The sequence below is a fragment of the Saccopteryx bilineata genome, chromosome 3 (assembly GCF_036850765.1).
Source record: "Saccopteryx bilineata isolate mSacBil1 chromosome 3, mSacBil1_pri_phased_curated, whole genome shotgun sequence".
NCBI lineage: Eukaryota > Metazoa > Chordata > Mammalia > Chiroptera > Emballonuridae > Saccopteryx > Saccopteryx bilineata.
The window spans coordinates 118,903,894-118,927,803 of NC_089492.1; the positions used below are offsets into that span (position 1 = coordinate 118,903,894).

The 23,910-nt window shown below is 37.1% G+C and overlaps 1 protein-coding gene across 1 annotated transcript in view; it reads left to right on the forward strand.

Moving 5' to 3' along the window:
- EHBP1 (EH domain binding protein 1) overlaps nt 1-23,910 on the forward strand; it is a 591,964-nt gene that overhangs the window by 167,228 nt on the left and 400,826 nt on the right. The window lies entirely within an intron of this gene.

A 23,910-nucleotide genomic window follows, 5' to 3' on the forward strand; every position in this document is an offset into this window, starting at 1 on the left:
CATGAGCACAGGGCAGCACTACCCTGGAGTCTATGTAAGGCTCCAGGTACTTGCCCTCAGGGGGGCAGATTGTAGATTGCGGATTGCCTGCTGCCATTGGGAGGAGGCATTGTTTGCTGGAGAAGGGGTTCCCCCCCAGGTGGAATGGGCCCACCATCCTCTTGCTCCACAGTCCCTTTACCTTCTGCTCGAATCCAATGTGAACCTGCATGGGCACCACCACCGGCCTTATATCGTAATTCTAAAGAGGGTCATATTTTGAGGTATTGGAGGTTAAAACCTAAATATATAGATTTGGGGGTTAGGTGGAGACACAATTCAACTCATAACAGTTCATAATCCTTTTAATATTCCAGAAGTTATAAATGGCTGCACACTTTGTTCCAGTGTTAGAATTCTAGAACTAAACATATGCTTACTACTAGAATGGGTGGGGTAGGCTTCAGAATTCCCTCTTTCCTATTATTGAGATCATATGATGACTAAAGGATAAAAGACCAGGTTCTTCAAGCTTGAAATATTTATGTATCTTTTGGAGCAAAAAATTAAAAGTCAAATTATTTTTGTATAAAGGGACTGATTCTTTGACTTTTCAATGGGAGAGGGAAACATTTGGTTACTTTAGTCTTAGTAGGACAACACAGTACTTCTCTCTTCTCTCCCTTGCTCTGAAGAGGGGCCCCAGGAAGGGGTTGATTGATTCCTAATTTGACTTTTGAGAGCAACGTCTATTGCTGATACAAACCAAGTGATCACATGTCACTCACTACTAATGCCCACTTTTTTTTGGCAAACAATTTTTGTCCAGTGTCAGTGAGGCTTTGTGCTGAACAAAAGGAAAGCAACCCCTCAGTTAACCACAGTCAAGTTCTTTGTGGCACAGACAGGAATAACATGCATGATTGCAACCCACAAAAGATACACCTCATGCCATCTGCATTTTTCCTACTTTTTAGGACAGAAGCTGCTCTTCCTGGACAAGTCAGTGTTAATCCTAAACTCCTAACTCCAGAGCCAACTCTTACAGGGAGTTGCATTTCCCTTCACTTCTTCCTCTCCCTGTATTTTCGGTCCAGCCAAGCATAAATAAGTGGGCAATTTCTATCCTGATCACTGAAATTCTAAAGATAGGACGCTGAACTCGCTAAACGATGAATACATGCCATATGGAGCTAACGGCAAGTTCAGATGTAAATTATCTCTGTATTGCTCTCTGCATTGCAGATGAAAAGTCCCTTGTGTCATCTCTTTGTACTGAGCTATGTGTATCTGAAAACAGCTAAGACTCACTGAGAAAAGTGCAGCAATTAACCTCATTTAAAATTAGCAGGGTATTGCTTGTGTTCATGATTTGTAAATATTTTTAAGAAATTACTTGAGGTTACACACAATTTCTTTCATTTGGAATCTCATATTTTAAGCAACCATTTGAATCTTATAGGCCAGCTGTAATAATAGTTCAGGGCAGTGTACAAGATTGGAATCAGATGACCCGGTTCAGGTTCCTGCATTGACAATAACATTTGCGAAGCACTTACTGAGAACCAGCAACTATTGTAGGCACCTGACATAAGTTATGTTATTTACTTTCACAACAACTCTAGAAAACAGGTCCTGTTAGTCCCACTTTATATATGAGGAAACCATTTAAATAGTAACTAGAAGCACTGGATTCAAATCCATGCTGTCAATCACAAAAGCTATGCCCTTTCCACTACTCCGTGCCAGCTCCTGCCTTCTACCCATTTTGACTGTAAGACATCAAATGATTTTTTAAATCTCTTTTTATTTATTCTCAAAGAAGGGGATTAAATTAAATATTCTCTAAGATCCCTTTTAGTTCTAAACATTATCTTTCTGTGATCATGCTCACTTTACTTTCCAAAATGTAAGTGAACTTTTTTTTTTAAATGCTGCCTTTCATCTTCAAGCCCTAAGCAGTCCTGCTGATGAAGGTGGGGATCTTTCTTGTTTCAAAGATTGGAAATGATAAAGTTTAGAAACTGTTTTGCCTTGGGCCAATCTCCCTGTTGACCCTTGTGCAGTCGTCCAGTAGTACAAAGGGTCATAGAACATCCCAGTTGTGCTAGCAGAGGTCTTGAGGTTCTTAGACAATGTATGGGTGGGCTCTGTAGAAGTATGAGCTATTATGCTCTGTGTAGAAGTATATTTAGGAATTTCAAATAACCACTTATTGTTTGCCTAATTTTTTTGATATTTCTACCTACATTTAATATTCAAAGAGTTCCTTTAAATAGGTAAGTATGGGATCATTTTTTAGTATGTTCTATGACTTTAATGAATGCATTTTATTTATCTCAGGCTTTAAAATAGCATCAGAGAGGTTAAAATGCTTTATTTACACATGTAGCTTTAAGAGATGCACCATTTTTTATTATATTTTTTAATTAACAGCTCTATAAATAGATGGTTGTTTTTCAGGAGTTAACATTTATAGTCTAACTATCCTCATATGGAAGAAAACAATAACCTGAATGTTGTATATACATAGTTTGAATTCTATTATGTACCTGTCGTGGTAAACAGTGAAAGACTTCTTACGGTTTGCAGAATGAGAATTGATTTCTATTAAGAAACAAACATACTACTTTCTAATGGAATAACTTAATATAGAGATTACCAGAACTACAACAATTTATTTCTCTCTAGTTATTTTAAAATACTAATCATACTGTATATCCATTCTAAGTTAGAAATTTGTTTTGGACTTTGTGTTTCCTCATATCCATTAACTATGGAAGTTGAACTAGTGCATAAAGTATGTAAGTCCTGAATGAATTCTGACTGTCTATCCAATGCCAATATTCTCAAACAAAAAGTGGAAAAAAATTAATATGGTATATTAATTTCTCACTGAATTCCCCCAATTTTTTTCTTTATGGATTGACATGTCTACCTGAATACAAGGGGCCAGTATATTTTATGAAACTGTTTGTAAGCATTCAATACAAAGAAAAAGGATATTCCTCTAAAGATACTCCTAAAAGTCTTCAGACTCCACACAGAAGGGCTATAGAAAGATTAAGGAGGAAAGAGTGATTGTGTCCTTATAAAATTGGGAGTTGAGATTCAAGGAGAGACAGCAAGAGTGACTCAATCCCAAAGTAGTTACTGCTGAAGTTTTTTAAGTGAAATGAACTGGGAGATGACTTCTTCACTAGAGTGAATAAGCACACCATTTTAGATGTGCCTACAATTGATAAAAGGTAGGAACTCTTATAGAAAAGTAAAATCTGGAAAAGATTCCTCAGATTTTTTCTCATTGGAAATTGACCCTCACAAAGGCAGTGAAGTGATATATTTAGTAGTAGATTTCTAAAAAATAAATGATCTCTTTAAGGTTCTGATTTCTAGCTTGAGAGATAATTGCTGAAGAAATTAATTATTATTGAATGTATAAGTTGGATATTTCGTATAGCATGACTGATCAGCATCATTTCCTCCCTTATACTTTGTTCATCTAATTAACAAAATTATATACTATATGCTCTGCCTCAGAAGGGACAGAAAGGAAGGAAATAAACATTTACTGAGTTCTTTCTATGTGTAAGACATTTTTTTTACTTTGCTTTTCCTACCACCCAGCTTAATCATAAAGAAAGAATAATCGACTATCCAGATGATGTGGAGATGTTTTCTCTAAATCTGTGCATTCTGGTTGACCAATGTCACCCTGTTAAATTTAAGTGTCTAAATTAAAAAAGAGAGAGAATAAGAAACCACTTTTGAAATGGGCAAATCAAAATAGGATCACTTTTTGGTTTTATTTTCTCAACAACCTAGATATTGTGCAATAATATCTCTTTTTGTAGAGACATGATACAAAACAAGATGCAAGTTTCAAAGTGACTATTCTAGCTTTGATTCATTCATGAAAGGTACTATATGAGTACTGAGAAGGTCTTTTTCACACAACTCCAAGTAAGGATGTGTGCATCCCATTTCTTCTATTTATACTCAGCAGTTTGAGAACGAAGCCTGTTTTTACTTTATTTTATTTATTTATTTTTATTTTGGTGGAAGAGGGAGAGAGAGGAAGGGAGAGAGATGAGAAGCATCAATTCTTCATTGTGGCGCCTTAGTTGTTCATTGATTGCTTTCTCATATGTGCCTTGACCAAGGGGCTCCAGCCGAGCCAGTGACCCCTTGCTCAAGCCAGTGACCTTGGGCTTATGTCAGTGACCTTGGGCTCAAGCCAGAAACCTTGGGCTCAAGCCTGCAACCATGGGGTCATGTCTATGATCCCACACTCAAGCCAGTGACCTTGCGCTTAAGCAGGCAACTTCAGGGTTTTGAACTTGGGTCCTCAGCATCCTAGATTGATGCTCTAGCCACTATGCTACCACCTGGTCAGGCTAATCCTATTATATTTTAATAGTCACTAAGCCAGCACAAATATTTAAAAATTTAAAAAGGCCCAGGCCATATAGCTTGGTTGCTTAGAGCATCATCTGGAAGCACTGAGGTTGCCGGCTTGATCCTAGGTCAGGGCACATACAGGAACAAATCAATGTTCCTGTCTCTCTCTCTCTCCCTTTCTTTCTCTCTAAAATCAATAAATAAAATATTTAAAATAATTTGAGTGAGCCAACATAGATGTATCCCCAGGAGGGAACTTCTCTATCCTTAAAATAATAATAATCAAAAAGAACTTCAAGGTCTGTAGTCAATTTTATTAAAAATAGATTCTTAAATGCAATAAAATTCATCAGTCTTACTGGTTAAAATCCAGATGCCTCAATGCCTTATCCATGAGTTATGGAAATAAGAAATACCAGTAAAAGGCCTGGCTGGGTAGCTCACTTGGTTAGAACGTGGTCCCAGTACTCCGAGGTTGCAGGTTTGATCCCCAGTTAGATCACATACAAGAATCAACCAGTGCATATATAATTGGAACAAATTGATGTTTCTCTCTCTCCCTGTAAAAAAGTCAATCAATCCAAAATTTTTTAAAGAAAAAGAGAAATATCAGTAAATGTAACCTCAATAGTGAAAAAGTCAAGTATATATAACAGAAGTAAAAAAACAAAAGTAGGCTAGTTCAGAATCTATTTTGATATAGCTTCCTGAAACAAAATCTGTTAATGTTAAAATCATTTTTTAAATAAAAACTCTCTATTTTCATTATTAAGAGTTGAAACCGTCTGGCTACATTATGATTACATTAATATAAAATCCTGACTCTTCACCAGTAAAACCACATTATGTGTATGTATCTGTCCTTGAGTTTAAAGTGAGTTTTAGCCCTTTGTGCATGAATGATAAATACAGAAAACATTCATAGTTATTACTAACAAGGCAATAGACTTTATAACTTTCGGAAGTGAAAAATGGTTATTTGTCAGAATTCGTTAGTATTTAGTATTTCTTCATATGGCTAAGAATTTGAATGGATGTTGTTTTAAAAGTTTCTGGACTTTCAACAAACTGTAATTTTTTAAATGCAATTATGTCTATTTTATTTTTTTTTAGATTTTATTTATTGATTTTTAGAGATAGGAGAGGAGAGAGAGAAAGAGAGAGAAAGGGGGGAGAAACTGGAAGCATCAAATTGTAGTAGTTGCTTTCTGTATGTGCCTTGACTGGGCAAGCCCAGGATTTTGAACCGGCAACCTCAGTGTTCCAAGTCAACGCCTTACCCACTGTGCCAACGCAGGTTAGGCTTAAATCTGTTTTTCTATTATTATTATTATTATTACTTTTTTTTCCTGAAATGAGAAGCGGGGGAGGCAGAGAGATAGATTCCCTCATGCACCCTACTGAGATCCACCTGCCATATCCGCCAGGGCGCAATCGATGCTCTGCCCATTTGGGGCATTGTTCTGTTGCAACCAGAGCCATTTGAGCACCTGAGGTGGAGGCCATGGAGCTGTCCTCAGCGCAGGGGCCAACTTTGCTCCAATGGAGCCTTGGCTGTGGGAGGGGAAGAGAGAGACAGAGAAGAAGGAGAGGGGGAGGGGTGCCGAAGCAGGTGGGTGCTTCTCCTGTGTGCCCTGGCTGGGAATCAAACCCAAGACTTCCACATGCTGGGCTGATGGTCTACCACTGAGCCAACTGGCCAGGGCTTTAAATCTGTTTTTTAATCACATTGGTATTGTCTATAATACTTGAAATTTTCAGGTTCCCAAGAGTAGGTGGATTATCACATCTTTTAGTCATCTAGGAAATTGTGAAAGCAGTCTGGTTAAAAGTCACTACAGTATAGCACTTATTGGCTGGAGATTCTGGGTGTCTCCTTTGGAGTAGTTTAAAAAGCCCACCTCAGAATGATAGAATGAATGCATGTGTTTTTGATAATAGGGTTTGAATTGAATAATTCAAAATAATGATTGAATAAGATTTTGAACAAATATTAACTATATAAAGCCATAGAAAATTGTAGTAGCCAAAAATGTATGCTTTTTAAACTTTGTCACCCACTAGCATCTGTTCTTATGCTGCTCAAGCAATGCTTAACTAACCATACAGATTTAGTCAAGGCTAGGAAACTGGAGTAGACTGAAAAAGAAGTTAGAATACCACTGGAAACCTGTTTGAAAAGAATAAGATTTTTCCCTCTCCCTACAAACTAATCAAATTTGAGTCCACAGTGTTTGGAATTTTTGGCTGATCTCAGCTGATATGACAATGCCTGGGAGAGGAGACAGGTGCAGTGATGACAAATAGACTTGTACAGTTCTAGGTATTTTTGCCATTGTCTGAAAACCTTTGGAAGATCAAATCAACAGCCCTTGCATGATCTGTGGTTAATTTAGAAAGTTGTTCCATCCAGAAAAAAGGCTTTAACTTTTTTTTTTTGAGAGTAAGCTCTTCCAAACCAATTTAAAAGGCCTTTACTCTTCATAAATGCAATGTATTAGGATTATATACCTTTATACATGACAGGGGAAAAAAACAACAAAATAACTATGGCTTATGTGATTATTTCTATTTCATATAAAAAGAAGTCTGATGGTAGGCAGCTCAGGGTAAGTGTAGTAACTCTACAAATTTGTGAGGGATACAGGCATCCTCCAGCGTGGTACTTTACCATCCCTCATTCTCATAGTCCAGAATAGATGTTGGAACTCTAGCCAACCCATCTATATTCCAGTGGCAGGATAGAGGGAAGACAAAAGATGCCTTCCCTCCCTTTAAGGAGACTTCCAGGAAATACACACAAGACTTAGCCAAACCTGGGTGCATAGCCACATCAAGCTGCAAAGGAAGCTGGCAGTCTTCAGCTGGATGGAAATGGCCTAGCTAAAATCTGGGATTTGTATTGTTAGAGAAGAAAAGGAGAATGGGTATGCAGAGGTAACTGATAAACTTTGCCTCCAAACTTGGGTTGGGGGCCAGGAATAATTAGGACCCACATCTTCTAATTCCAAGTGTAGGGCACTTTCACATTTTAAATTTCTGTTTTAGAATATTATATTTTGCTGAGTTTTCCAGAATATTCTGTTGTCTTGTGACTTTTGGTTCATTGTGGTTGCATAAAAATATAACTGGTAAATGCCTTTGGTCAGTGGTCTGTTTTTATATCATTTTATTTTTCTTAATATTTGCTTTCTGAGATATAAATAATATACCATAAATGTCATTAATTCATATAACCAATTTAAAGTGCACACTTCAAGGGGATATTTTAGTATATTCACAGAGTTGTGTAACCATCACAACTATCTAATTTTAGAGCATTTCATTATCCATTAGCAATCACTCCCCCATTTTCTTCTTCTTAAGCCTCTGACAACCACTACTCTACTTTCTATCTCTATGGATTTGCCTATTATGGACATTTTATATAAACGGAATCATAGAATATGTGGTCTTTAGTGACTGGCCTTTTAGCATGTTTTCAAAGTTTATCCATGCTGTAGCATGTATCAGTACTTTATTATTTTTTATTGCTGAATAACATCCCATTGTATGGTTATACCACAGTTTATTCATCAGCCAATGGAATTTGGGTTATTTCCATTTTATGGCTATTTTTTTTAAAGGTTCTTTTTTTTTTAATTTTTTTTAATTTATTCATTTTAGAGAGGAGGGGGGAAGATGAGAGAGAGAGAGAGAAGGGGGAGGAGCAGGAAGCATCAACTCCCATATGTGCCTTGACCAGGCAAGCCAGGGTTTTGAACCAGCAACCTCAGTGTTTCCAGGTTGACGCTTTATCCACTGCACCACCACAGGTCAGGCCATTTTATGGCTATTATGAATAATGCTGCTATGAACACTCATGTACAAGTTTTTATATGGATATTGTTTTCATTTCTATTGGGTATATACCTAGAAGTGGAATTTCTGAATCATATGGTGACTCTGTTTAACATTTTGAAGAACTGCCAAACTGTTTTTCAAAGTGGCTGTTTCTATAGCTCTGCCTGGTGGCACAGTGGATAGAGAATCCTCCTGAAGTGCTGAAGTTGCTGGCTTAATCCCAGGGTTGCCAGCTTCAGCCCAGGGTTGCTAGTTTGATCTTGGGGTCACCAGCTCCATACTGAGAGTGCCAACTTGATCCCAAGGGGCCAGCTTGATCCCCAAGGTCACTGGTTTGAGCCCTGATCAGGCACATCTGAGAAGCAATCAATAGCACAATTTAGTGGAACGAGTTGATGCTTTTCTCTCTCACTTCCTCTCTCTCAAAAAAGTGATTGTTTTTATAATCCCATGAACAATGTGTAAGAGCTTCAATTCTGCTACATCCTTACCAGCACTTCTTATTGTCTGTTTTTTTTTGTTGTTGTTTTTTGTTTTTACAGATACAGAGAGAGAGTCAGAGAGAGGGATAGATAGGGACAGACTGACAGGAACAGAGAGAGATGAGAAGCATCAATCATCAGTTTTTCGTTGTGGCACTTTAGTTGTTCATTGATTGCTTTCTCATGCATGCCTTGACCATGGCACTTGACGAGTGACCCCTTGCTCAAGCCAGCGACCTTGGGTCCAAGCTGGTGAGCTCTGCTCAAACCAAATGAGCCCGCGCTCAAGCTGTTGGCCTCGGGGTCTCGAACCTGGGTCCTCTGCATCCCAGTCCCATGCTCTATCCACTGTGCCACCACCTGGTCAGGCTATTGTCTGTCTTTGATGTTAAACCATCTTAGTTGGTGTGATGTGGTATCTCTTTATGGTTTTGACTTCCTTTTCTCTGATAGCAAATGATATTGGACATCTTTTCATGTGCTTATTAGACATCCATATATCTTATTTGAAGAATGTCTCTTTAAATCCCTTGCCACCTTAAAATTGGATTATTTGTCTTTTGTTGAATTGTAATAGTTCTTTATTCTAGCTAGAAGTCTGTTATCAGATATATAACTTGCAAATATTTTGTCCCATATGTTGGTTATATTTAGCCTTCTTGATTGTGTCTTTGAAATATGAAAGTTTTTAGTTTTGATAAAGTACAATTTATCTATTTTTCCTTTGTTGTTCATGCTTTTATTATCACATCTAAAAAACCACTGTCAAACCCAAGGTCACAAAGATTTGCTAAGAGTTTTATAATTTTAGCAGTTGACATTTAGGTGGAGGATTCGTTTTTGCATTAATTTTTTGTATGTCGTTATTTTTGTAATCTTAATCTTCACAGCACTTTAAATAAATCATTGTGAATTATGGATGTTTCTGAAGAGGGTTCAAACAAAACTCAATGATTATACTAGGAAAGATTGAACTCTGGGTTTTACTGCCATTGAAGTTATCAACAATATATTCTATAATGAGTAATTATGTCCTATCAGTGCTTTTTTGTTTATAATTTATCATAGATAATTTACAAAATGACTAAAATTGACTTTTAGTTTCTCTTCCCTTTAGAGCTTGGCATAAACAAATGAATTAGAAATTGTTACCTTTTGGAAAAAATATCTTCCATGTCCCTAACAGGCACCATTCTGCCTTCATGTGATTATGGGAATTGTGTCTATACACTTTCAATTTTTGACCAATCAGAAAATTAAAGTTAGATAAAAATCATTGAAAATAATAGCCCCAATTGGGGAATAAAAATCTTTAAAAGGTAGTAAAAACCAGATTATAATGAAAGAAACTAGCAAGAGATTCTAATTCTAAATGCCTCCTTTTGGTTTCACACACATGAACCTATTTAGTAAAGACAGACAAAATTTAATCATACAATTAGAGCTAGAAGGGGGGTCTTAAGAGTTTATCTTTCCTAATCTTTTCCCAGGTAGTTAAGTATCATGTTCCTGTATTCCATTATTTACAGATAATTCTTTCTCTGTTTCATTTCTTGGCTTTCTCGGTTTTGGCTTCTTTCTCGAGTGGATTTACTAGTGGAGGTCACTGGCAGCAGAATACTCATTCTTATAGCTACAAATCCCAGAGGAAAGAGCTTCTCTTTCCTAATCATTCTATTTTTACCAATTGTCCCAGAACTGTGTCTGCTTGCTTTGACTTGGAGATGTGTGTGTGTGTGTGTGTGTGTGTGTGTGTGTGTGTGTGTGTGTATACACACATATATACAGTTGACCCTTGAACAACATGGGAAATAGGGTCACCCAACCCCATGCATTAGAAAAATCATGTATAACTTTAGACTCCCACAAAACTTAACTATTAATAGCCTACTTTTTTTTTGGCTATTCTTAATTTTCCTCTATGAAACTTATTGGGGTAACATTGGATTATAACAATATATACATTTCAGGTGTACAACTTAATAATACAACTTTTGTATACTCCATTTTGTGCTCACTTCTTCCCTGCCAAGTCTAGTCTCCTTCCATCACTGTATTTTTGACTCCCTTTGCCCTTTTCATTCTTTCTCCACCTCTTGACCCCTCTGACAACCATCATTCGGTTGTTTGTATATATTAAATGGTTTATTTATTTGTTGCTTTTTGTTTTATATTCCACATATGGGTGAAATCATACAGTTCTTGCTCTTTTCTGTCTGACTTATTTCACTAGGCATGATACTCTCAAGAGCCATCTATGTTATTGCAAATGCCACTATTTCATCATTTTTATGGCTGAGTAATATTCCATTGTGTAGATGTAACATTTTTATCCAATAATGTATTAAAGAACACTGGGGTTGCTTCCATGTCTTGGTTATTGTGAATAATACTGCAGTGAACATAAGGGTACATATATTTTTTAATTTTATTTTTATTAATTTTAATGCAGTGACATTGATAAATCAGGGTACATATGTTCCGAGAAAACATCTCCAGATTATTTTGACCTTTGATTATGATGCATACCCCTCACTCAAAGTCAAATCATCCTCCGTCACCTTCTATCTGGTTTTCTTTGTGCCCCTCCCCTCCCCCCACTCCCTCCCTCTCCTTCCTCACCCCCTCCCCACCCCTCCACCCCACTCCCTGTTACCATCACATTCTTGTCCATGTCTCTGAGTCTCATTTTTATATCCCATCTATGCATGGGTTCATATAGTTCTTAGTTTTTTTCTGATTTACTTATTTCACTCCGTATAATGTTATCAAGGTCCATCCATGTTATTGTAAATGATCCGATGTCATCATTTCTTATGGCTGAGTAGTATTCCATAGTATATATGTACCAAAGCTTTTTAATCTACTCGTCCTCTGACGGACATTTGGGCTGTTTCCAGATCTTCACTATTGTGAACAATGCTGCTATAAACATGGGGGTGCATTTCTCCTTCTGGAACCGTTCTATGGTGTCCTAGGGGTATATTCCTAAAAGTGGGATGACTGGGTCAAAAGGCAGTTTGATTTTCAATTTTTTGAGGAATCTCCATACTGTTTTCCAATGAGGCTGCACCAGTCTGCATTCCCACCAGCAATGCAGGAGGGTTCCCTTTTTTCCACATCCTTGCCAGCACTTATTCTGTGTTGTTTTGTTGATGAGCGCCATTCTAACTGGTGTGAGGTGATATCTCATTGTGGTTTTAATTTGCATTTCTCTAATGATTAATGATGTTGAGCATTTTTTCATATGCCTATTGGCCATCTGTATATCCTCTTTGGAGAAGTGTTTATTCATTTATTTTGCCCATTTTTTGATTGGATTGTTTGTCTTTCTGGTGTTGAGATTTACAAGTTCTTTATAAATTTTGGTTATTAACCCCTTATCAGACGCAATGTCAAATATGTTCTCCCATTGTGTAGTTTGTCTTTTTATTCTGTTCTTATTGTCTTTGGCTGTGCAAAAGCTTTTTAGTTTGATACAGTCCCATTTGTTTATCCTGTCTTTTATTTCTCTTGCCCGTGGAGATAAATCAGCAAATATATCGTTGCGAGAGATGTCGGAGAGCTTACTGCTATGTTTTATTCTAAGATTCTTATGGTTTTATGGCTCACATTTAAGTCTTTTATCCATTTTGAGTTGATTTTTGTGAATGGTGTAAGTTGGTGGTCTAGTTTCATTTTTTTGCAGGTTGCTGTCCAATTTTCCCAACACCATTTGTTGAAGAGGCTATCTTTACTCCATTGTATTTCCTTACCTCCTTTGTCAAATATCAGTTGTCCATAGAGCTGTGGGTTTATTTCTGGGTTCTCCGTTCTGTTCAGGGGTACATATATTTTTATGTAAAAGTGTTTTCAAAAATTTCAGGTATATACCAAGAAGAAGGATCAACTAATATATGGCCTACTGTTGACCAGAAGCCTAACCAATAGCATAAATAGTTGTTTAACACATATTTTTATGTTATATGTGTTATATTCTGTATTCTTACAGTTAAGTAGCTAGAGAAGAGAAAGCATCATTAATAAAATCATAAGGAACAGAAAATGTACTTATAGTGCTGTATGTATTTATAAAAAAAAATCTGTGTATAAGTGGACCCATATAGTTCAAACCCATGTTGTTCAAGGCTCAACTATATATACTTTCCCTCCTCCATCTAGAGCAGTGGTAGTCAACCTGGTCCCTACCACCCACTAGTGGGCATTCCAGCTTTCATGGTGGGCGGTAGCGGAGCAACCAAAGTATAAATAAAAAGATAGATTTAACTACAGTAAGTTGTTTTATAACGATTTATTCTGCCAAACTTAGCGAAAATCCAACATAAAATACTTGGTAAGTAATTATTATTATATGCTTTAACTTGCTGTAACTCTGCTTTATAAATTTTACAAAGTAAAGTTGCTTCCCTACTTTATAAATCACCATTACTGTGGAACCAGTGGGCAGTTAGAAAATTTTACTACTAACAGAGATACAAAAGTGGGTGTTAGGTATAAAAAGGTTCACTACCCCTGATCTAGAGAAGTTATGTGAGTTCCTAGGATGACACAATTAGTGGCAGAGCTGCAACAGTAACCAGTTCTCCTAACTTCAGCCTCGTCCTATGTTCTTTGTACTGTACCTGGCATATTCTCTTCAGACTACAGTACAATAATGGACTTCTTTTATCTTTTGATTTCGTCTTAGACTGTTATTTGAATATTTAATAAGCTATTTCATTCTTTATCATTTATACTTTTATTATCTGTACATATTATTCTCTGAAATAAATTGATATTCCTTGAGGTCTTCAACTGTGACTTATACATTTTTGAAATGTATAGTTTTATTTTTAAGTCAAAACTTTAGTAGGCATTTGGTATTTCCTTCTTTGAACTACCTGATTTGACACTGAAGCAGAAATCAAAATCTTCCATATGAAATATGAAAATAAGAAAGGAGTCAAACATAAACCTGAAATTAGAAGATGATGGAGAAAATATGCAGCAGGTCCATGAAGTTTATGGTCTTAAATCTGAGTAAAGCAGTTCAAGCACATAAAAGGTACTAATGGGCCTGACCTGTGCTGGCGCAGTGGATAGAGCATCAACCTGGAATGCTGAGGTTACCGGTTTGAAACCCTGGTCTTGCCTGGTCAAGGCACATATGGGAGTTGATGCTTCCTGCTCTTCTCCCCCTTCTCTCTCTCTCTCGCCTCTCTCTAAAATGAATAAATAAAACCTTAAAAAAAAGAATATCGACTTAAAAAAAAAAGGTACTAATGAAAACTCCTCCTCCTTTTTATGCTATATACAGTGTGTCCGTAAAGTCATGGTGCGCTTTTGACTGGTCACAGGAAAGCAACAAAAGACGATAGAAATGTGAAATCTGCACCAAATAAAAGAAAAACTCTCCCAGTTTCATACCTATTCAGTGCAGTTCGATGTGGGCTCACGCACAGATTTTTTAGGGCTCCTTTTTTAGGTAGCTGTGCCGTACAGCCTCTACAGACTTGTCACTGACTGATAGCCTACCAGAACGGGGTTTCTCCACCAAATTGCTGGTTTCCTTCAACTGCTTATCCCACCGAGTAATGCTATTCCTATGTGGTGGCGCTTTGTTATAAACGCACTGATATTCACATTGCACTTTGGTCACGGATTCGAATTTAGCGAGCCAGAGAACACACTGAACTTTCCTCTGTACCGTCCACATCTCACTGGCATAGCCGTGGGCTGCTCCACTATATACACGGAGTTATGTCATCATCTGCACATGCGCACATTCTGCCACATCATCCTACAGAAACTGGGAGGGTTTTCCTTTTATTTGGTGCAGATTTCACATTTCTGTCATCTTTTGTTGCTTTCCTGTGACCGGTCAAATGTGCACCATGACTTTATGGACACACTGTATATAGTACAGAAACTATTCCTAGGAATAACGTGAAGTTATTTATGTATTCTCTTTGAGTCTTTATTCTCTTATGGATATATTTTAAAGTGTTTAAAAATTATAGAACACATACAAAATAAAAGCCAACTTTTAATTATTTACCTCTAAGAATATCGAGGAAAAGAGCTAAAATAGTTCTGAGTAAAGGGGAGTGAAAATAAGCTGTTATTATCTTATATTTTGAAAATTACTTTAAGGAGTCAAAAAAAGGAAATCAAATAGGATGGATGTGTATTGCTTAAACTCCTATGACATTCTTATTAAAAGTTGCGGCCCTGGCCGGTTGGCTCAGCGGTAGAGTGTCGGCCTGGCGTGCGGGGGACCTGGGTTCGATTCCCGGCCAGGGCACATAGGAGAGGCGCCCATTTGCTTCTCCACCCCCCTCCCTCCTTCCTCTCTGTCTCTCTCTTCCCCTTCCGCAGCCAAGGCTCCATTGGAGCAAAGATGGCCCAGGCGCTGGGGATGGCTCCTTGGCCTCTGCCCCAGGCGCTGGAGTGGCTCTGGTCTTGGCAGAGCGACGCCCCTGGTGGGCGTGCCGGGTGGATCCCGGTCAGGCGCATGCGGGAGTCTGTCTGACTGTCTCTCCCCGTTTCCAGCTTCAGAAAAAATACAAAAAAAAAAAAAAAAAAGTTGCCATGTGAGCTATATATGCATTTATCAGATTGTTTTTGGCTAACATTTAACAAATTGCAGATTATTTTACTTAGACAATGTAATTTCAATTTTGGCACATGCTGATTTTGTATTTTTATAGCTACAATAGCATTATTTTATATCCATAATGTTTTTAAACGGATCAATTTCTCTAAAGTGATTCAATGAACATAAAAATAATGATAAAATAGTAATGTAAATGCAATTTAAATAAAGAAATAATCATAAATTGTAAACAGGACAGTAGTACAAATTATAAATCTGTATGAGCTGTGACAAGTCTATATGTGACTTTGCACAAGCAGTCACCAAGAAATAAAGGTGTAAATTGGAAGCATAACAATAAATACCTGCGAACTGAATTTCATTGGCTGGCCTATGTATTAATATTAATGCAGTGCATTGTCTTTTATAACACTTTTATCAGTTAGTTTTTTGTGTCATTGTTAAAGCACAGCCAACTGAAATTTTCCAAAGCAAATATCAAATAATAGTTTCTAATTGATGAGGAATATGAGCTCCATAAGGACAGGGATTTTGTCTCTTTTGATGTGCTGCATTCCCAATACTTAGCATAATGCTTTGAGATTAGTAAATACACTTAGTGATATTAATTAGATAATTGTTAGTAAATGAATGGGTTTTTCCTAAAAATAACACTAAAAAAATTAAAATCATAAAACTATCATTTAAAGCCATACTTCTTGTAGCAACACTAAGTATAAATTACACTGTTGCCTCAACGCTTGCAAAACCAGCTGAAAATTAATAAGATATTAAGAGAAGCAGAATGAACTGCTGGCAAAATTGTTTGATCAAATAATATTCCTGGGCATTGCAAATACCCATAGCATACAGTGTTAAAGAGCAATTAGTATCACACACGCAGTGTAGCAGTTCCACTTTCGGGCATAACATGTATGACCTAAGCACTCAACAGCTTACTCTGTTTATCACTGACAATTGTAGGATTTTGCTAATTATTATTTTGTAAATTGTGTGATGTAATCTGGAAAAGAGGCATGCCCAAGGTAGCTTGGTTGGTAGCTAGGAAGTTATGTTATTACAAGAATAAAAGATGTTGAACAGTCTACAAATAGGCCTCCTGTTTCTGATTCAGTTGTCCAAGGAGAGAATGAGTTTTTAAAAATACATTTAAATTATGACCTCTAAATATGCATCTTGTTAGCTTGTTTTGTGTAAAGAAAGATGCACACGTACAGCACTCACCTTTTCTACAATGAAATACACTGGTTATTGGAGGAAAGGTGCTTAATTAAGTTCATGAAATGAGAAGTGGGACATTAATAATATCAGATAATTCCTTCTCTACTAGTATAGTTTAGCACTATATTCAATATCTAAAATAGACTATACAGCCTGACCAGGTGGTGGCACAGTGGATAGAGCGTCGGACTGGGATGCGGAAGGACCCAGGTTCGAGACCCCGAGGTGGCCAGCTTGAGCGCGGGCTCATATGGCTTGAGCAAAGAGCTCACCAGCTTGGACCCAAGGTCGCTGGCTCCAGCAGGGGGTTACTCGGTCTGCTGAAGGCCCGCGGTCAAGGCACATGTGAGAAAGCAATCAATGAACAACTAAGAAGTCGCAACGAGAAACTGATGATTGATGCTTCTCATCTCTCTCCATTCCTGTCTGTCTGTCCCTGTCTATCTCTGCCTCTGTAAAAATAAATAAATAAGTAAATAATTAAAAAAAAAAAAAGCCTTTAAAATAAAATAGACTATACATCATTTCAGGCATAAAATGTCATTGTTTTTAATGTTAAAGATATCAGGATTTCTTCAGGACTGAACAATGGCACAAAAACTCAACTCTTGCTCAACAGCTGATTTTCTTTCCTGGGAGAATGATAGCAAAGATATATTATTGGGAATATTTAATCATAGCATCCAAAAGTTGTTACAAAATATGAGCAAATATCTAGAAGCTCTCATGAGGTCCTCTTTGCTTAGCTGGCTATGTTCTCTTCTCTGTAAACCCAGTCACTAATTCGGTGACTTGTAAAACGAGAGATCTGGGACAATATTGCAGCTTTCTTCTGATTTCCTTGTGATTGCCTTTGCCCTGGAATTTTTCTCAACCTCGCCCTGCCCAGCAGATTTCCCAAACTTTGCATGAGTTAATCCTGGCCTCTGGAAGTTGGGTTTATTTTCTAACTCTACTCATCTGGGACAGGTTTCTGCAACAGGGCTACTTTTCCTTGGCTCAAGCCCAGTGCCCTGGGAAGTGGGGTTCTGCCTGATTTCAGCTGGCTGCCGTTTTTTGCACTTGTTTGAGCTGGAAATGCTTTTGATTGAATACTACATTGGGGTGGGGGATATATTCAGTGTCCTCCAAGATTGTATATTCCTACTGATTTTTCCTTGCCTTTCGTGTCTAGCCTTATTATTTCAAAATATGTTAATTATATTATCTTGTTCATACTACATATAGTCAACCAGGAATTACTTAGAGGAAAACACTGGTTGAATGCTATATCTGGTTACCAGGAATATATTCCAATTATTGAAAACACAGAAAAAAAAGCAGAGGTCAGTCTATGCTTTATAATTCATGAACAGCTCTTAACATTTCATGGAAAATGACCAACAAACCTTGGTTAAGAATTCCTATTGATTTTATAGATGAATTTATTGAATTTAGCAAAGACTTTCTAAAAAAAGGGATCCTAATTCCAACTCAAACCTTTGTTGCAAAAATCCCAGTACTTACTTGCAATGTGCAAATCATCTCTGATAACTGCATTCACCCTGGCATAAAGCATTTGTGGGCTGTGACTTTACTCTTATAAAATTATCTCTAGTAATTTGAAGAGTCAGACTGAGAGGATGATACAGAATAGTGAGAGTACTCTGAAATCAGGGCTGATCTTTGGCTGGTACACAACAGAATACCCGCACCAATGGTTTATGACCGTCATCCACGTTAACTATCTAATGCCTGTGCTGTGTTACTGTTAACATTTTGAGTATCCACATTGTAAATATCATTATTGCCTCTGATATATTCTTGGAGATTTCGGAGGCTTCTATGCCAGCACTGTCCAATAGGAATATAATGTGAGTACTTATATATAATTAAAAATTTTCAAGTAGCCACATTAAAAAAAGTAAAGGAATAGGTAAAATTAATTTTATGCCTTTCATTTAACCCAATATATCCAAAATATTATTTTAATAACTAGTCAATAGAAAAATTATTAATAAGATATATTCTATTCTTTTTTTTACATACTAAGTCGTTGAAATTGGTGTATATTTTATACTTACAGCTCACCTCCATTTGAACTAGCCACATTTAAAGTGTTCAATATCATATGTGGGTAAAGGTTATTGTATATTACTCATGAAAGGGATAGGATTTTGAAACTCAAAAATCAAGCAAAAATTCTGTTTCTCTGCATTCTTTTACTCCTTTCCTAAAACAATGAGCAAAGACAAATCTAAGTGAGATGTGATGATGAGGGTGTCTTGTGGTGGGTATAAGAGGGGAAAGTCCATAGAATAAAAAGAGATTCCTGGAAAAACAACTACTGTAAAAGCTGTTGGTAAACATTTCAAAGTATTAACCTGCCACGGTGAATGGTTTTTGTTGTTGTTGTTGTTGTTGTTGTTGTGTGTGTGTGTGTGTGTGTGACAGAGAGAGTCAGAGATTGGGACAGATAGGGACAGATAGATGAGAAGCATCAATTCTTCATTATGGCACCTTAGTTGTTCATTGATTGATTTCTCATATGTGCCTTGACAGGGTGGGGTGGGGTGACAGCAGACTAAGAGACCTCCTTGCTCAAGCCAGCGACCTTGGGTTTAAGCTGGTGAGCTGTGCTCAAACCAGATGCACCCGCGCTCAAGCTGGTGACCTTGGAGTTTCAAACCTGGGTCCTCTGCATCCCAGTCTGATGCTCTATCTACTGCGTCACTGCCTGGTCAGGCAATGAGTTTTTTAAGTCCATAAAAATTGCGGTAGGATTGTTAGTGAATTGTTTGCTATAGGTTTAAAAGAAATAACTTTATTAGCAGTTAAAAATTATGGTAATATTATTGTGTAGTATAACTGTTATGGTAATTGGAAAACAATGCAAAACCCTGCAACATGATTATCAGGAGTAAATCTTATTATTATGATGAAGGCACAGATAAACTGTTAGTAGTTAAATCCTGCTATATAATACCTTTGACAATTTTTACTGTAAAAACTAAAACCTAAAGATATAAATTTTATCACCAGGAATGATAATTCAAGGTTATGGTTGCATTTTATAGACTAAATTCCCTACTTGAGGGTTTCTGAAACAGTGACTAGAAAAGCTGCTTCATTAAAAATAATTTCTATTTCAAAACTGTCATGGCAAAAAGATATAAAATGTTCGGATTGTATTTTCCACTTATTTTGTCATATTCTATCTTCATGGTAAACTTGATGATATTTAAAGTCAAAATTAATTTAAATGTTGATGTTTCTGTTAAACAAAACATCTATAACATTTGTGATCAACACCTGGATCAATGGACAGGACAATTAAACTAACTTTTACTCACAGGTCTAGTGTATACAGATTAAGCCTAGGACAGAAGGAAATGATAAATCAAGACCTGATAAACCAGAGATTAAAAAGGAGGCAAAACTATAGTAGGCAATTCCTCCTTGGAAGAGGGAGGGTCAATAGGATATACATGCTAGTGGGTAAGGGGAGTGGGAGCCTCAAGAAAAGTGTAACTTCTAGCATGCCAGTAGAAGCTAATATACAACATGAAAGGTAGTCATGATATATTCCCTATGCTGTTACTTACTATTAACTATTTTCTGTACAACATTTGGGTAGTGTTAATAATCAAATTGATAGACAAGTAGTGTTTTGGGCCCATATTTTGGTACCCTATGTTCTTTGCAGTAAACAGGCTTTTATATAAATCATTTTCAAATTGTATAGCTAATTTGTTGAGATAATTTTAATGAGTTAGAAATGCTAAGGCTGAGGATATCCCAAATTTTATATTTTGAGCCAAACTGTCATAATCCTCCTAATTGTGGACATACCTCATCAATCTGTCTCCCAGGGTTTCTCAAACTTCAAAGTGCACAAAACTGCAAAACCATTAAACATCAGAGTTTTTGGTTTTTGACAGTGTGGTATTACAGAGACATTCTGCCATTGTTCAGCTCAGTCATCATATTCTAAATCATCACCTGTGTTATTTCACTTCTTGTTTGCCGGTTCTTGGATTCTTACTGTCTTTATTACTGTTTCTAAGTCTTCCTTTATGACTAAAGATGTTAAACTTTTCTCATGCATTGTGAACAAAATATCATATTTCTTGTTATTATTTTACTGTGGTGTTATATTTTTTTGGTTGTACCCAAGTTGTGTATTGAAAAATATAATCACATTCTGTTTAAAATAAAAAGGTACTTATGAGGATCAAGGGTAAGTGAATTCTTAGTAAATATTATAAAATACTGAGTCCACATAATCAGTGATGTTCTACCGTTGGTATAATGTACTTGTTTCTTTGGAAATCCTTTAGTCGAGGTAGTAATGTTTATAATAACCATGTATTGTTTGAAGGTCTGTTTTTTTCTTGACTCTTTATGTTTGCTACTAAGTACAATAGTGTACATTATCAATGGCCATTTTGACTGTTTATTATGTGCCAGTTCCTTTACATACAGATCTTGTATCTTCTCAATATCCCAGAATAATAGGCATAAGTATTCCTTTGATAAGATAGGAAATTAGTATTCAGAGGGGCTAATTAATTCCTATTACTTCCTTGCATGCATGCTGAACATGTTTCTGAAAACTCTTTGAGAATAGGAGCTATAACTTTTATGTATTACTAATATTTAATATGATCAATAATCAGTTGATATTTAAAATATTATTTTTAAGAGTTTAAAACACCAATAAGGTGTGGGAAGAATTATTATGAGTTTATTTATTTTTTGTTTATTTATTTATTTACAGAGGCAGAGATAGACAGGGACAGACAGACAGGAACGGAGAGAGATGAGAAGCATCAATCATCAGTTTCTCATGCGTTGCGACTTCTTAGTTGTTCATTGATTGCTTTCTCACATGTGCCTTGACCGTGGGCCTTCAGCAGACCGAGTAACCCCCTGCTGGAGCCAGCGACCTTGGGTCCAAGCTGGTGAGCTCTTTGCTCAAGCCATATGAGCCCGCGCTCAAGCTGGCGACCTCGGGGTCTCGAACTTGGGTCCTTCCGCATCCCAGTCCGACGCTCTATCCACTGTGCCACCACCTGGTCAGGCAATCAGTTGATATTTAATAATTACCAGTTACATGGACAAAAGACATTAAAATATTCTATATTGAAGGTTCTTCAATATATTTAGTTAGCAGACAGGTTATTTAAAAAACGTTATGAGAGAATAAGTAGCTGCTCTCTGGAGCCTCCAGGTGCCAAGCCTAAGAATTTGAGCTCAGCAGTTGAACAGTGTGAGGTCTGCTTTAATTCCTTGGTCTCTTCTTAGCTACCTTTGCAGCAAGAATGAAAGAGAAGAGTTTATATCCAAGAAAAATATTTCCCATAAAAAGAGCTATCTTTTAAGAAATTCTTTATTAGTCTCTTAAAGTTTCATACAACTTGAGAAAGATTCCTTGGGGATCAAGCATACATTATTTCTCCTTTTTTTTTTTTTTTGTATTGTTCTGAAGTTGGAAACGGGGAGGCAGTCAGACAGACTCCCGCATGCGCCCAACCGGGATCCACCTGGCATGCCCACCAGGGGGCGATGCTCTGCCCATCTGGGGCATTGCTCTGTTGTAACCAGAGCCATTCTAGTGCCTGAGGCAGAGGCCATGGAGCCATCCTCAGCGCCGCGGCCAACTTTGCTCCAATGGAGCCTTGGCTGCGGGAGGGGAAGAGAGAGACAGAGAGACAGAGAGGAAGGAGAGGGGGAGGGGTGGAGAAGCAGATGGGCGCTTCTCCTGTGTGCTCTGGCCGGGAATCGAACCCAGGACTCTCGCACACCAGGCCGATGCTCTACCACTGAGCCAACCGGCCAGGCACCCCCCCCCCCTTTTTAAAGAAAGATTCTTACTTAAAACTGATTGTCTTTAAGATATAGTAGTCCCTCGTTTATCGCAGGGGTTAGGTTCCAGAATCCGGTCGATAGGCGAAAATCCACAAAGTAGTGACCTTATATTTATTATTGATATATATTTTAAGGCTTTATAAACCCTCCCCACACTCTTATAAACCTTTTCAATTTTTTAGGCTAGAAAATGCTTATTTTACTGCAAAATAATTAAAATAATAAATATATAAAAATACTTATATACCGTAAAATTCCGCGATATAGAGAAAAATCTGCAATACAAAATTAGATATATACAATTTTAAAATCCATGATACCGTGAGACCGGGAAAAGTGAACCACAATATGAGGAGTGACGACTGTAATTTCTTTACAAAAGAAAGTCTCTCTCTCTCTTTGAGGAAGGGACAGAGTATAAAGAGACTAGGATGCCCTGGCTAGATGGCTTGGTTCCTTAGGGCATTGTCCCAAAGTGCAGAGGTTGCCAGTTTGATTCCTGGTTAGGACACATACAGAAACAGATCGATGTTTCTGTCTCTCTCCTTTCCTCTCTCTCTCAGATCAATATTAAAGAAACCAGACTTCTGAAGAACAATAATAAATAGGATACAAAACCCTCCTGGGGTCATTGCTGAAGGGCAACTTAAATTAAAATAGTTTGACCATTTTTATAAATTAGCCATTTAAAACCCCCCATACACTTAATGTCTGTTAATGATGCAGATTTTATGACTGTATGAGATCATAATGGCTGTAGATTGTAGTGACTCAATAACCACTCAGATTTACTAAGATGTACACGAAATGAGTCAATATAATTATTATGGTTGCCTTAATATTTTTAAATTAACACTATAGCAAAATAAATAATATCTATGCCAATGCACGTTAGTTCACTTTCTTTAATGAAATGGAAATGGAAATAGAATTAGATACTGGATTCAAGCCTTCTATCTCCCCCTCTCTGTTGATTCATCAATGTCTGTCCCCTTTCCCTGATATCTCTGCAGACGTGCTCAGTTCTCACCTATCACTAACCTTCTGTTGAGCCTCTCAAAGAATCCTTCTCTATACTTTAACGCCTTTCAAGCTCTGTCCATGCATCCTAGTTTCCCATCCTTATTAAGTTTAAGAATAACTCTTTAATTAAGAATAACCATCTGCTTTTTTCCCTTTCATGTGAACTTCCCTCTTTTTTCAGACTATTTGCCAATTGCTTTTAGGGTGCTCCCACTTTTCCGACCGTTCCTCGTCTGCCTTTCCCACTTTACTCTGCTTATTTCCTAAATGTTGGTTCCCCCCAAATTCCATTGTCCTCTTTCTCTACACCAGATGTTTATGAAACACCTAAAATTGAAAGCAAATTTGTGACTGAAAAGTCATTTCCTCCTTGAGAAAGTGTCTGTGGGCTTTCATTATATTCCCAAAAGGGTCCTTGGTTCTTTTAACAAGGTTAAGTATCGCTGCCCTCAGACTCTTCTTAGGTTATTTCATCCTCTTTTTATATGCCAGCCATTCCCAAATCTATGTAAAGTT